The sequence below is a fragment of the Bacillus rossius genome, chromosome 2 (genome assembly GCF_032445375.1).
Source record: "Bacillus rossius redtenbacheri isolate Brsri chromosome 2, Brsri_v3, whole genome shotgun sequence".
NCBI classification, from domain to species: domain Eukaryota; kingdom Metazoa; phylum Arthropoda; class Insecta; order Phasmatodea; family Bacillidae; genus Bacillus; species Bacillus rossius.
In genome coordinates, this window is record NC_086331.1 from 15890674 (window position 1) to 15905834 (window position 15161).

The window sequence follows — 15161 nt, forward strand, 5'->3', positions numbered from 1 at the left end:
AAGATACCAAATATGAGATCTCAATACATTATTCATTGCATGACTGTGTCCATGTGAAAATACTTGCCCTTTTATGTTGTAAGTTTGCTAAGGTGTGAGCCAGACGAAACTGAAGTTACTGCTATATTTTGTTGTGATTGTGGATATGGATGTCAGCAGCTGATCACAAGATAAGATAGAAATCACTGGGCTATTATTGTTTCTCATGAAGTTAGATTGTAGGCTTTCGCTGTCATTGCCTAGTATACTATCTTGGTTTTTGTGAGCCGCATCGAAGTGGTAGATTGCACCGATGTTTCGCTCTGCGTTTCTTCAGGCATGTTCAGGGTTGAGAGATCAATGCAAAGCAAAAAGTACTGGCTTGACTTTCGAGGTTGAGCTATGTCGAGGTGGTAGATCGTGCTCACTCAAAAATAAAGGTTTTGCATCATCTGAGCTTTTAACAAACATATTTATGTGGGTTAGGTTGTGTATGTGGGGGTCCACAGTACATGGAAATAAACATATGGCAATTCGAAATAAAAAAAATAGTTGGTAAAAAGATATTAAAAAATGGTCCACTTAGTTAAAGTAAATGCAAACTCATTGGTCAAGGAACCAATAGTCCATCCAAGGCATGCACCATTGAGACGACGTGAGTTTGGATCACTGGCTGGTCGAGACTGTGGCATGAAAAGAATACAGTGCTTTCATACTGTATAGTAAATGTTAACATTTTGGCCAATAATATATTGAACGTCTTGTTTGCGAATACTACTATCAAAGCCTTCTCAGGTGCACAGTTGGGAGATTGTAGAACTTTGCATGCCCAAGTTTTTCGTTTTGTTTGTGACTATTTCATGAAATTTTCAGTATTAATTTTTTCCATTTTATAAATTAACAAAAACATATGTCTGCTATTGCACTGTTTGTAAACTAATGCAAATTGTATGCTAATGATGTATCTGTCGATGGGCACTTTCTGCAACATCTGTTGAAAGCGATGTTTTGGAAATGAAAAATATTTTAAGGAATATGTGCTGAGGAAAGAGTGGGCCATGCATGATCTATGTTAAGGAACAGTCACAGTATTTGCCTGGAGTGATTTCGGGAACACTGGAAAGCAGTTGTCAGGTTGGTCAGAACTAGATTTGAGCCCAGCTACTCTGTAATGGGAGTGCAGGGTTATCCACAACTTGATGTTTGCAAGTGGCTGTGGCTGTGTAACTTTCCAACAGGTAAAAAGAAAATATTCAACTAACCGGCTGTGGTTTTCAAGTCATGGTAATATTTGGAAATGGCTGACGTACTTATTTGCTCACTAAATTCAATCCAAGGGTGGCCACGTCTGCATGATTACAGGGTAACCGGGAGCAGTAATTTTTTCTAAACTCATGGTCTGCATGTTGTTGGTTGGATGCTTAAACATTGGCTGAATAGTAGAATAGTATTTGAATTGTGGACACTGTTAAATTGCTGTATTTTAGGGGAGTGACTTGTGTTTATGGGTGAGATTCTAATCCATACTTGCTAACTATCATCAGACGTGGTCAAGCAAAATTTCCGCAATGTTTTGTGTGTTAGAATATGGCGATGGCAAGGTGAAACAGTGCATTCAACTAAGTCACAGCACTCAATCTCCTGAAAATTCCTACTCCACGATTCAACCTAACCAGTCCGTAAGATCACAAAGTTTTCACGTTCCTATGGGGAAATCTTACTATGCTCTCTCAAGAGTTTGATGTTAGGGTGATCGACCAGAAGGTTTGTTTGGACCCCAGCCATCGCCACAGGAAGATAGCCAGGACTAGGTCTGGCTAGGCAAAGTGGTTCTGCGGTGGTTTGCCATTACCTTCTGTGGTATGAAGGTGGATAAACCCAAGAAGGAAATTTTCACAGGTTAAAAACCCAGACCCAGCAATGGCTCATAAACCAAAAACTCCTAACTATTCGCATCACAGGTGAGACTCCCGGCATATTACCAGCTGACAAATGTAATTTGCAACAACTTGCCACGAAGATTTTGTGTTTATATCTGGGTTATTTCTTTATACATAGTGACAGTTGTAGAAAAGCTGCACAACACTATGTTACTAAACAGCCACATTACTGTAAAATTTAGTTCTTAAGTAATTTAAGAAGCATCGCCTCCTTAAAAAAAACTACTCAATATGGATATTTGTGGTCTGCCGCTCCCAGTGCTGTATTTTTCATACCTCATTTTGTGTACATCTTGTACTCACTTGCATGTTGACACATGAACATGTCTTGTCTCCCACTTTCTTGTAAGTAACCCCCCCCCCCCCCCCCTCTCCCTTTTTCCACCCGGCCCATGCCTCTCACTTCGTATCTGCGTGTCTCTCTCATTTTTATTTCACATGCACAAACTCTGGCACAAATAAGTAAATAAATTATGAATACCACAGATAAGCAGTGATTGAAAAAAATATATATATGGTGGCTTCACAGCTGATTATTTTTACAGGGAATTCTGGTTGAATATCTTAATCGTAGACTGTGAAAAACCTTCCGTTGTGGCTTGCGGACCAAATTTGGTTAAGTTTACGGACAGTCGGCAAACATGAGATACCATGGAAATATGTAGACAAATGCGTGCAAGCTGCTCACTAAAATATCTGTGGCCCCAACATTGCACGGCTTATTTGCCAATGGAGCTGTTGAAATCTGGTGTCATGGCGGACGCTGGTAGAGCGTCGATGAGGTTCTAAAATGTCATACTTTGTATGTCATTGTCATTACTACTGCATTTGAATGTTGTATGTAAAATATGTAGCTTATATTGAATAACTTTAAGAGGAAATTGTGGTATGGTAAATTTTTTGTATACAAATGCACATGCACACAGTCTGTGTACACCTTTGAACCAGGTTTACAACTACAAAATAAATTCAATAAACACAAGATGCAAAAAGTTAACGTAAATAGCAAATGTGTGTTTTGGTTTGCATATCTGCCTTTTAGATTTTTTAAAATTATTTAATACATAACGTGAACCCATTTTATGGTATAAACCATAAGGCCATTGAAGCATTGTGGTATTAAAAAAAATACACAGGAAAGAATATCATAGTTTAGGGAGATTAGGCCCCACCATCGTGGCTTTTTCTATAATTTTTGGCATTTCAAGGCATAAATCATCTCCCAGACCCTTTATACCTTATTGCAACTAAATATTAACAAACTCTATTCTGTAACCGCTGCAAGGTTATTGCTTCATGCGGGCGACTACAGCTGTCATGTTAATCACACCAGTTCAGAAGCGTTGACTTCAAAAATTAGCCAAAGCTAAGCCCTAAGCCATATCAAATAAATAAAAAATACAGTTTGGATGCTTTATTGCAAGCGGTTACAAAATATTAGAACTTGCAAAATGATGAGGCCTAATCCCCATTCAGACATCAAGATATAGAGGTACACATTTGAAACAAAATAATTTTTACGCCTATATACATTACAGAAGATAACTAGGTTCATCAATTTTTACGTTTAATTGTTACAGCTGGGTAATTTTAAGGGAAGTGTTAACAAAAACTGATAACGATGTAGGCGTAATATGTTTATATTTTACGTTGTTTTTTTTTTTTTTTTAATGTTGTGAGAAGCCCGAAAATGATAATATAAATTCTAGTTGAAGTGTTGCTTGTTGAACAGACCACATTGTGTTGCCCCTTGTCTTATAAACCAAGGCTTTGTCCTTGGTGTGTTTTGTCCTGCGATGCCTCCACTCCATGGCCGTAGATAAGAAGTTGCAGGCATAGCTCCTGCACGCTCTGTGATGCTTGGCGGCTGGCGAGGCAGTTTGTGCCAGGAGGTTGGAAATGATAAATAACACTGAGTAATCTCCTTGGTCTGCACTTCAGCTCGCCACAGGAATATTCGTGCCTGTCTCAAGGTCTTTTGAAATGAACTGACCTTACGTACCAGGTTATTTGTAGGCATTACTTTGGTCTGATAACCCATATCTTGAGTGACGATGACGTAATCTTATTGACACACATCAATTAAAATACTGACAGTTTACTCTACATCCTTTTTCGTTATTAGCTGTCACATTTTAGTAGTGTAATATTTACAACCTTTTAGCAGCATCGTATTATTAAGTTAAATAACAAAACTATTTTATCAAAGTAAAATATTTCCTGGCTTGAAAAATCTTTAAATTTTTTGTACTAACTGCTGGATCTTGGAATACTTGACCTATTATTTTTTTGCTACAGTTGGGCGTTGTGAAGTCATCACGACCAACCATGGGACCTTTCAAACCAGTTCTTAGGCTTTTATTGCATCATAGAAAACTGAAACTATTTCCTTTGTCAACTATATAATACAGTGACATAATGACTACATTTTTTTGAAGTAAGTTTGTCCTGCATCTTCACTATTCATACATTTTTCCGTTAGTTTTTAAGAGTTTTACGTGCCACACTACAGCTGGAAGCTGTCTACAGAATGACAAAAAAAACATATAAACATCATTAACAAACACAAACATATTGCTAAAACTAATATACAATTAGAAATAAATATAAATTGACAATAGATGTGTGAACACAATAAACAGACACTCAGATGTGGAAAAAAGGTCATAATAGTAATAACTTTTATATTTTATAAGAGCCTATCAAAATTATGACAATTAAGATTCTACAGTAAAATCAAGAAAAAATTGTATATAATGATGGTTTGAATTTTAAAAAAAAAATTTAACTTATACCGGTATACTTTTACTTATATCGGTACTTATACTGAACATGATGACCAGAATACAAATATATTTTTTATTATATCAACAAAATATATAAAATTGTATTTTATAATAGTTTAAAAATTTATTTTTTTAAATTTTCTTTCCAGTTGAAGGTTCTAATTGTGAGAGTAAGTGTTATATTTTCTAACACACCTATTAAGTTATTCTGTGTAATTATATTGAAAGTGTCATTTGTTTATTATTATAAAATGGAATTCTTAAGCCAATTTACGATATTAAAGCTGAGGAATCAAAAAAAAAGATTATGAAAAGAGAATTTATTTTAGAAATAGGTAAAAATGTAGTATAGTCATAAGGTATGTCGGATGATTGAAATTTTTCATATATATATATATATTGTTATAATGTACACACACATATATATACATACATATACACGCGTGCCTGAGTTTTTTTCTGGATATTTTTTATTCTATTGAAGTTAGTAGTAATTGACTTCGATATTACAAAGCAGTAGTCTAATTTTGATCTTATTAAAGTGAATAAACACAGTATTGAGTCAGGTGTTGTAATGTAGTAAATTTGATTAATCCGAAAGTTCTGGAGGTACTGCTAAGTAGACTAGCCACACACTGATGAAAGTAAAGTTTAGTATCTAATGACTCCTAGATATTTTATGTTATCCACACGTTTGCTGTCGGTACTTGCGACTTGTTAGTTATAGGTGATACGGCATGTTTTTCTGGTGAAAGTAATACAAAAGATTGTATCATAGTGACATACAATTGCTAGAGCACCTTTCCCGAACAGCTAAAATATCATGTTGAAGATCTTCACAATCATTATTACTATTTATAGTTTTTGCAATTTAATGTCAACATACATTAATAACTTATTATAATAAAAATTTATATTTGCGAAAAATATTAAAGAGAAGGGGAAATAGTTACTGCCTTTTAGGAACACCCGGTGAAACAGGGAAGCTTGTAGATAATGCATTAGTGACTCTTGACTGAGAAGATTCTATTTGTGAGATACGTAGTTTGAAAACCAAGATCTGTACTGTTTGTCGAAACCTAAGGCGCACATTTTTTAAGAATTAAGTTACGTTGGAATGTGTCAAAAGCTTTACCCATATCGAAATAGCATAAGTTTGCTGTTTGGATGTTATATTTCGGTAAAGATTATTTACATGATTAAACAAATTTGTTACAGTAGATCTTCCTGCTTGAAACCCATGTTTTTCCGATGAAAATTGACATGGTTATATATAATTTTGAGACACTACATAACATAGAAATATCTATAGTTTTTAAAAAATGTATATTTTTAAAATAAGTATCACAGTTGTATTTTTCCATATGGTATTTTTTAAGCCAGTATTGAAAATATACGAGTTAATAATATTAGCGTAAATATATGAATACAGCCTTTGATTATAAAGTTAAGTGCGCCATCAGAAACAGAGGCTTTGTTTGACTTAAGATTTGTAATGGACCACATTACCTGACTCTGTAACTATTGGTACCGGTATATTAATGTCATTGCGACAGTTTTCAGACACTGAAGTATTGTCTTTAGATTGAAGTATGTTATCCGAAGACTGAACACATGTTTCTGAAAAATGTTAACAATAAAGATTAGTGACAGTATTAGGATCTTGAATGAGTGTCACATTCACTATCAGGTTTAAACTTTTCCTTTGACCATCTTTCATTAGCTTAACATATTTACAGAAACTGTTACGTTTATTCTTGAGTATATTTATTTAATCAGACTGCTACCTATTTTTACCTGATTTTCTTTTTTGCTTTGCAAGTTTCCTTTGAGAAACGAAAATAGTGATAATCATTTTTGTGTTTCTTATACATTTTATGATAGTTATGTTAGTTTTCTTTGGGCATTTTATTAGTTTAATTAATTCGTTTGAAAACCATACTGGATATCTACCATGGTGGTATTTGGTCATGGGCACATAATGGTTGATGATAGTTTGTGTACTACTTGTTAAGAATTTTACCATTTGGTTTACATCATGTTAAGTTGGTCGCCAGTGAAATGATTTTAAAGATAAATATAATGAAAGATGGTCCCCTTTACTATAAACGCATATTGATAGTAAGCTTTGGAGGGTCTAGATTTGATGATTTAAATATACAGGTACAAATTATTGCAGGATGGTAGTCATCTTCATGAACCAGAGGGTCCACGGATTTGGCAACCTCTTCTAGGTGAAAGTTAAAAAAAACTAAATCTAGCAACTTTGTAAAAGGTACTGTAAAATTGAACTGTTCCAGATTAAGATGATAAATGGTTTTGATGAGTTAATATCCTTTGATCTTATTGTAATAATGCAATATATTTTGATTATGATTGCTAGTCCAGTTTATACCTGGCACATTAAATTCACAATTACAAGAATATGGTTAGTGTAATTACTTAATTTTATCCCTAAGAATAATACATATTCATTTTAGTCTACAACAGTTAGTTTAAGGGGGCAAATAAATAGTACCAATTGAATTTTTTTTATTCACTTTTAATAATTGTAATTTACACTCATATAGCTTCAAATTTATGATCAAATTCATTTTTCTGAACTGAAAGTGGAAACATTTGAGAGTTTATAGCTGTAAGTACTCCCCCACCCCACTGCAAGAGGTATTAACATAATCACTATCTCTGCGACTTACAAAATATTTTTTTTTCTGGAAAATAGTGGAGTTTAAACAATGATTACTAAGCCACGTTTCACTTAGTCATATAATAGATTATTTACTGAATTTATGTTTTCAGAAAAAAAGATTGCTTTTGTCCGAAGACCTCTTGCAATTTGGTAATAAATATGAATAACATCCTCGACTAGCGACAGTATATTACAATCATTTCATTGCAGTCACCTCGGATCCATAGTGTTATCGTCAGTTTTATTTCTCTCCACGGTGACATCAGGAGTGAATAATTGGTCGTTTTGTTGGCGCCCTAGAACGGACTGATAAGGAAACCAGAGGGCCGATCATAATGTCTCAGCAACAGCCACATAGAAGGAAGAATAAGAGTCGTAATTAGTTTCTAATTTAACAACATTGAGGTTTGATACCTTTAGTTCAGAGCTAATGTAGGATATTATTTCGTTCCCTTGAACATCAGTGCCGAATCTGGAAACAAAGATAGCCGTGCTTGGTCGAACTGGCTTGGGTACTGTTTTAAGGTTCACATTGTTGCGGACTCCAGTCTGAACTTGTTTATTTTTTTGCCGTCACTGGCTTACACACAGTGTTGAAGGTGCCTCCTTGAGCTGGGTACATCGTCCGCGCCTGGGCTGTGAAGCCGTCTGTGTCAGTAGACAGCGTTGCCCCATGGCTTGCCGGCTGTCTTGCTGCATCTTTACGTGGCTGCTTGGGCCATGTGCGGCTGTTGGTCTGTGCGAAAACGCCGAAGGAGTATTTTCATCATCACCTGGCTGTAGGGTTTGTTATGAAGAGAGAGCCTGTTCGCTGTTACTGACGCACAATATAAGCAGTAACGAGTACAATTTAAAGATGGTATCACAGTTCGCAGTGTGACATTATCTTCTTTCAGGTCCTTTACTTGGTCGGTTAACACACATTTTTTTTTCTGCCAAGATTAGAAAATTAGATTTTACACTCTCATCCGAACTATTTTCCGTCAGGCTACCCGTCTTCTTGTACAGCTTGATAGTTTCTGCTTGAGAGTTGCTTGCACTACAGTCACATGATTTATAATCTTGCTTGCTCAATGTCTAAGTGAAAACCCTTTCTTTTTATTCTTTTTTGTTGAGCGAAACATAGCTGCTGTATTAGTACACCTTATACATAAATATGATCCCTCATGAGTAACCAATTTTTTTTTTTTTTTTCAGCTGAACACATCTCATGAATATGTGCACCACAGTCACTTGAACAAAAGATAAATTTCTGTCTACCAAAAGAGGCTTTTTCTGCATACTAAACATGAGTCCTCACTAAAGGGCATACACTTTGGTCTATTACACAAATGAGGTTAAATCAAACACGAAAGCCATAACCAAAATCCCATTTGCAAGGGAGCGCTCGCGAAAACATCCGCACTCGAGGAGAGCTCGCACGGTGTTGAAATGACTTGAGAGTTCTCACGGTAGTGAAATGACTCGAGGAGAGCTCGCACGGTAGTGAAATGACTCGAGGAGAGCTCGCACGGTAGTGAAATGACTCGAGGAGAGCTCGCACGGTAGTGAAATGACTCGAGGAGAGCTCGCACGGTAGTGAAATGACTCGAGGAGAGCTCGCACGGTAGTGAAATGACTCGAGGAGAGCTCGCACGGTAGTGAAATGACTCGAGGAGAGCTCGCACGGTAGTGAAATGACTCGAGGAGAGCTCGCACGGTAGTGAAATGACTCGAGGAGAGCTCGCACGGTAGTGAAATGACTCGAGGAGAGCTCGCACGGGTCACATAAAAAAAAAATATTGTGACTTTATTCAAATTTACCATAGTTACATTTATTGGGTCAAATGTTAAGAATAATTACATACACGGTGAACCTTACTTTTTATATTATATCGACAAGAAACAATGTTTGTCACTAATTCTCCGGTAAAACCAGAAAACCTTTGCGAACCCCAAACTTTGGACGTCCCCTTGCGAGAGTAAAGGAAAAAACGAAACACTCAATTTTTCTCGAGAAACAGCCAATAAAATTGAGGCTCAACCTGTATAACATTCAAACTTTACACTTGGAAACATTAATGAAATGTGGGCCAGCAGTTCGAGCATGTGACTTCCGCGCTGGTGCCTCGGGTTTTATCCCACTTTCGATACTTGTTTTAATTTTTTTTATAGATTGTTCATTTCGTGAAAATGTTTATTGATTTTTTTTTTTACCTATAACGTTCAATTACTAGGTTGAAGGTTAACCCTTTCCTGCCTAGAAATGTAAAAAAAATTGAATTTTGTAAATTTTATTTCATTTTTATATTTAAGTAGGCATAAAAGGAGGCCATAATTTTTTTCAAATTTTTTTATTTATATTTAATATTTTTTTTAATGATGGGACTTTTAAGTCCTGACAGGCATTTATCATATGTCCAGCTCAACAAACAAGAAAAAGGGCGCTCCAGACTGGTGCAGTGCTGCCGTTTTAGTGCTGCAACCTCTTGGCTGTCAATCGAACTTCTTCGACAACTGGCAGAGCGGAGCTATACAGGGACCCAGAGGTCCCGACAGTCAGCATGTGGTTTCAAACGTGCACACACTATTTCTATGGGGCTTCAAACATTGTGGGACTCACAAGTACCACCAGGCAGGAAAGGGTTAAATTGAAATAAGCAAACACATGTCATTAAATGCACAACATAATTTATTTTTAAACACACACCAAAGTGTGACAATATTTACACATCTCGTTCACTGTACTGTACAGATTCGGTGCACACTTTTGGGGGATACTTAACATGAAAACACGTAAACCATATGTTCTGTTCGCACCATGCGCATTGTATAAATGCGAAAGTGTTGCATGAAATTTTTTTTTAACAAATACAAGAGGGAAGCAGATTTTGTGACTCTTTGTTCTATGAGTTTGCAGCAAGTAAACTTGGAGTGCTCAGTTGGTGAGCTAATGAATATTTTGATAGCATCTTCGCGCGATGCCTTTTCCCATCGTGTGATAGAGTAAAGGCATTTACGCACAGATAACTTAGAGAAATTTTCGTTTTAACTCTTCCAGCCTATTCCTTCACTGAAGTGCACAATTTATATCTTGATAACAACATGGAACTTACTAAACCTTGAATGTGTGGGTCTAAGGTGTACCTACATTCTAGTAGCCATCATACTGTTACGAACGTGAGCAAGGCCGCGACACGGGCAGGTGCAGAGCTGGCTGGCGGCCCCCACACGGCCACTGACATCACGTGGCCGCCGCAACATGAGATGTGCCGTGCGCGTCTGTAGATTATAATGATCGTCGCTTCCCCCCTCCTTCCCTCCGCTCCCCGCGCGGGGCCGATAACCTGACAGCTGGGGAGTTCCGCGAGCCACCTGGCAGCTGCCGACGCGTGTAGAGATTTCTAGTGTCGGGTCGGCGCGGAATGACGCGACTGGCCCCAGCCGCGCTCGTGAATTCTAGAAGTGGCGCCTGTGATACATAAGCCCGGGACGCCAGCCTCCGAGTTCAGTTCAGTTCAGCTGGGAGCTGGGAGTTTTCCCGCGGCAGAGTTTCCGGGGCGATAGTGCCGCGGGTGCGGTAGAGCGGCGAAGTCCTTGGACGAAGGTTCCAGGGCGGAGAGTTCAGTTCCGGGCGATAGTATCGCGGTCGCGGCGTAGTTCATTGCGAAGCTTTGAGTGGGTCCTCGGCGAAGGGAAGTCGGAGGCGGCGGCGGCGGCGGCGGCGGCGGAGTACCGCGATGGAGGTTCACGAGGGGTGCTGCGGTGAGAGTTGCGTCAGAGGTGCGGCCCAGCGAGGTGTGCAGTGTGTAAGAACCGAGTGACTGGGGAAGCAACATTTTTAAGTGCAATTGATTATTTGGCATTTTGAGATTATTTATTAGTGAAGTAAATAGTGACAATAAATAAAACTGTGTGGTAGTAAAATCTTTAATTGGGCTTTCCTTTACAAGCCCCGTAGTTTCCCACGACGAATTATTATTTCATTCATTTTAATAAATCTAACAATACTTATGACTATGAAACATTTTTTATTTTAATTTTCTTTAATTACTATTAATTATTATACATTCATATTATAATTATAGTGAAAGATTATTACCAAGCAAAAAAAAATAAAAAAATTGTTGAGTTATAATGAGAAAATTAAAATTCGATATACTTAGGAATTGACAAAGAGTGACTGAAAGTGTTAAAAAACATACTTAAAATCGCAAAGCGTAAAATTCATACTGATGGCAATTCAATTTTTTAATTTAAGATTATAAACATTAATTTTAATGTTTTCAATGTAAAATTGTTAAAAAAAAAGTAGCTTAAGGGTGATTGATCCCGAGTGGCCAGCGAGGCAGTTACACTATCTACTGGGCCACACTGGATTAGCTATTTCGAGTGCAGCGTTATTAATGTATAAGTTGTGCCCCCTTTTATTTATTATTGGTATGTCACCCGAAATTCCAAAGTTTTCGCCCTCTCCTTGTTATATATGTTAGAGGGTCGGAATATCATTTTGAGGCCATTCTAAGCAATATAATTAATATTTTTGTCAGTTAACGGTGCGAGGTCAGGGGGTTGAATGAGACTCCGCAGGATTGTATCGACGCTCCACCGTCAGGCGACGAAGACATGTTGGATGAGGGAGCACGGCAGCAGCCGGGGAAGAAGAAAGACAGACCGCGTCCTGCGCTCAATAACCCAGCGATCGTCTGGCGACAGGCCGCGCAGACGTCTAGCCAGCAGGCTGCAGGAGTAACCTCCGCCTGCGCAGAACGACGACAATCTCGGGAACACCCAGCGCAAAACACAGGTTCAACCCCTGCTCGTGTTTGTGGATGAAACCCACACCTGTCCAGTGATTAAGGCCACCCTGGACGCTGAAGGAGAAAGTTGTGTGAGCAGGGGCCCTGATGAGCTACTAGTCACCACAGCCACTGTGGACTAGTACCGACGACTGCGTTTAACGCATCGCGTCGTAAACTTGGCCGATTAATATTTTAATGTACTCCTATCCCTCACTCATCACGACTAATTCGTTCCTAAAAATGATCGTGTTATTCGAAATCACGTATTCTGAAGCATTAGTTTCCATCAATAGCTAGGCTAATTTATTTAATGTGTTCCCAAATTCTGTAGGAAAATATACTTTACATAATATAAATGGGTTGAATAACACTGAACTATAAATATGTGACATTTATCTTTATATGCCTCCCATCGCACTTTGTATTAACAAATACGACACCGCATAATGGGGGATATGAGGTTATGTACTTTGTCAGTCGGCTGGATGAATTGCCCGCCCGGGCGTGACCTTACAATTCACGTCGCGTATCTTTCCAAACAATCCTTTACTGACAGTGAAACCGATATTACCGTTCGGATAATAACATATCAATTTTTCCAAAATTGAAGTACTTATTCGCGTATCACCACCTGGTTCACACCAATCCTGTCAGGCTAGTGATTATTTTTTTCATTGCAACATTCATTTAACAACCTTTTTTACGTGAATCATGTTCCGGTATCTAATGTCAAATATATTCCCGCTAGTACAACCAACAGCATCAAACTTACATAAACGTTTGGTAAGAGTCCTTATTTCGTACGATTGTGCGCACAGTAGACTTGCTTATAACTAAAGTGCGATTAACATAAGCGTGGCCTTGATGGCAATTTGTGCGCTGTAATACTTCTGATTTTGTCACAAATACTTGAACACGATGCATTATGAGTGATCAAGCCTGTATAGTTACCGGCAGCTGATTGGGCAGACGTTGCTTTTGTTTGAGTGAATTCCCTGCCACTGGCTAGACTGATTTCCCGACCCGGTTTGTGGCCAGGCGACAAAGGTACGGCACGGCGGTATACGAGCGGACGTAAAAACATTTGGTCATTTACACTCCATAGCCACATTTCAACTTGCCATAGCTGATGTTTGTACAACAGCCGATAGCATAGACAGACCTGCGCGCGCATCTCTTCCACCCTTGTTTGGCTAACTGTATCCCACAGCACATCTGTTGTTTACAGAAGTTGAAACAGACTTCGTGGCATCGTGCTCGCCTTTTTAAAAAAAATTTTTTGCCGGCCGAGATTTTGTTCACTGAAATTTACAGACGTGCTATTCAAGACTGGGGCAGTAAAATTCACATCGCGCTAAATGAATCCGCGCAATTTGAAGACGTGCTAAGTGAGGGATAGGTGTATTCATCTCGTCAGTGTGTGTAGACTCGAAACATGTTGCGACCGTCTGAACATTGAATATTTTATTTAATGTTTCGGAAAATTTAATTCAACTGAGGTATTTGAACCCGATTTTATTGAATTTATAGTGCAAAGTCTGTAATCGATGGATATCCTGAAAACGACGATATTTTCTCAGATTTTGGCTTTCAGTTATGCACTGTCACCTCCATGCCCTAGGTGAGTTTGATTTATTTTTTTATACTTGAAACCGTGACGTGCATTGTTATAAAACACTAGCGGTAAAATACCAAACCCTACAGTGCTTCAAAAAATATTTTTGAGTTGAATTTATTTTTAAAAATATATTGAAATTTAATATGTATTAAAATCATATATATGCATCTCAAAATAATATGTACAATAGGTGTACTGGTGTTAATGAATAATGCTAAGTATTTAAGGCATAAGAAAAAAATTATCAGTAGACATTGAAAAATGCTTTCCGTTTCAATGTCTTTAGAAACTTTAGTTTTGCGCAGTGACAGAGCTACGAATGTAAAGTATACAACTAGCATAAATGGCTTTTTTTTCCACTTGATAATCATAAAATATTAGTTCCATTGTTGACTCTTCAGTCAAATTATGATCTCCCCGTAAACCATATTACTGCACAAGTGTTTTTTTTTTGTGGTGGGGAGGGGGGGGGGGAGGGGGGGAAGTGAAGGGGGTGGTTCAAGTACAAAATTGATGAATTTTTAAACACTGATCGTCTTATACATGTAAATTATTTTAATTGTTTTTTTTTGGGCCGTGTTCCCCCCCCCCCCAAAAAAAAAAAATTAGTGGATAATGAAACTTCTGAAGTAATAAACAGTTACCTATTGTAAACACTATCGGTTACCTACCCAGAAGTTAATAATTGAAGATATTTTTGTAAACTAATCTCTTGCTTTAGCTGATTGTATATGTAAGGATTATTGAAAGTTTTGTTTGCGCGAATGATTTAGAAATTTAAATTAATTAAATTTAATATAATTTATAAAATGATTTAATATAATTCATAAAATTATTTATTTTAAAAATATAATTTACAAAATAATTTAATTTTAAAAATTCAAATTTATTTAATTATAAAAAGTTTAAACAAAATTAATGCATGTTTTTTTTTTTTTTTATAGTTGAACACAAGCTTTCTGATCACACCTGTGAGTGTTAAGGTTTCATTTATGTGGATGTTTTAATACATGTAAATTCGCGGGTGCGCGGGAAAAAGGGGATATGTCAAAATTACTTAAATTAATATATTAAACATTTAAAGTTCTTTCAAGTATGCAAGATCAGTAATTAATCATTCCAAAAGTTCAGTGCCATAGAATAACACACAAGGGTGCTAGACTTAACCCATTTGGACCATTTTGTAGAGCTTGTTCTCCTTTATTTCATACCATAAACATTTTTTTGCCAATATTTGACTTATCCCCTTATTCCCGCGAATTATTTCAATTGTTGTTTTTTTTGGGGGGGGGGGGGGGGGATGGCAAAATTGATGAATAATTTAATATTTTTTTCTTAAATTTAGTTTACGTGACCATATTATAATCT

At 37.2% G+C, this 15161-nt stretch overlaps 1 protein-coding gene across 3 annotated transcripts in view; it reads left to right on the forward strand.

Moving 5' to 3' along the window:
* The window catches only part of LOC134529137 (trehalase), a 469230-nt gene that overhangs the window by 195619 nt on the left and 258450 nt on the right, over nucleotides 1-15161 (forward strand). The window lies entirely within an intron of this gene.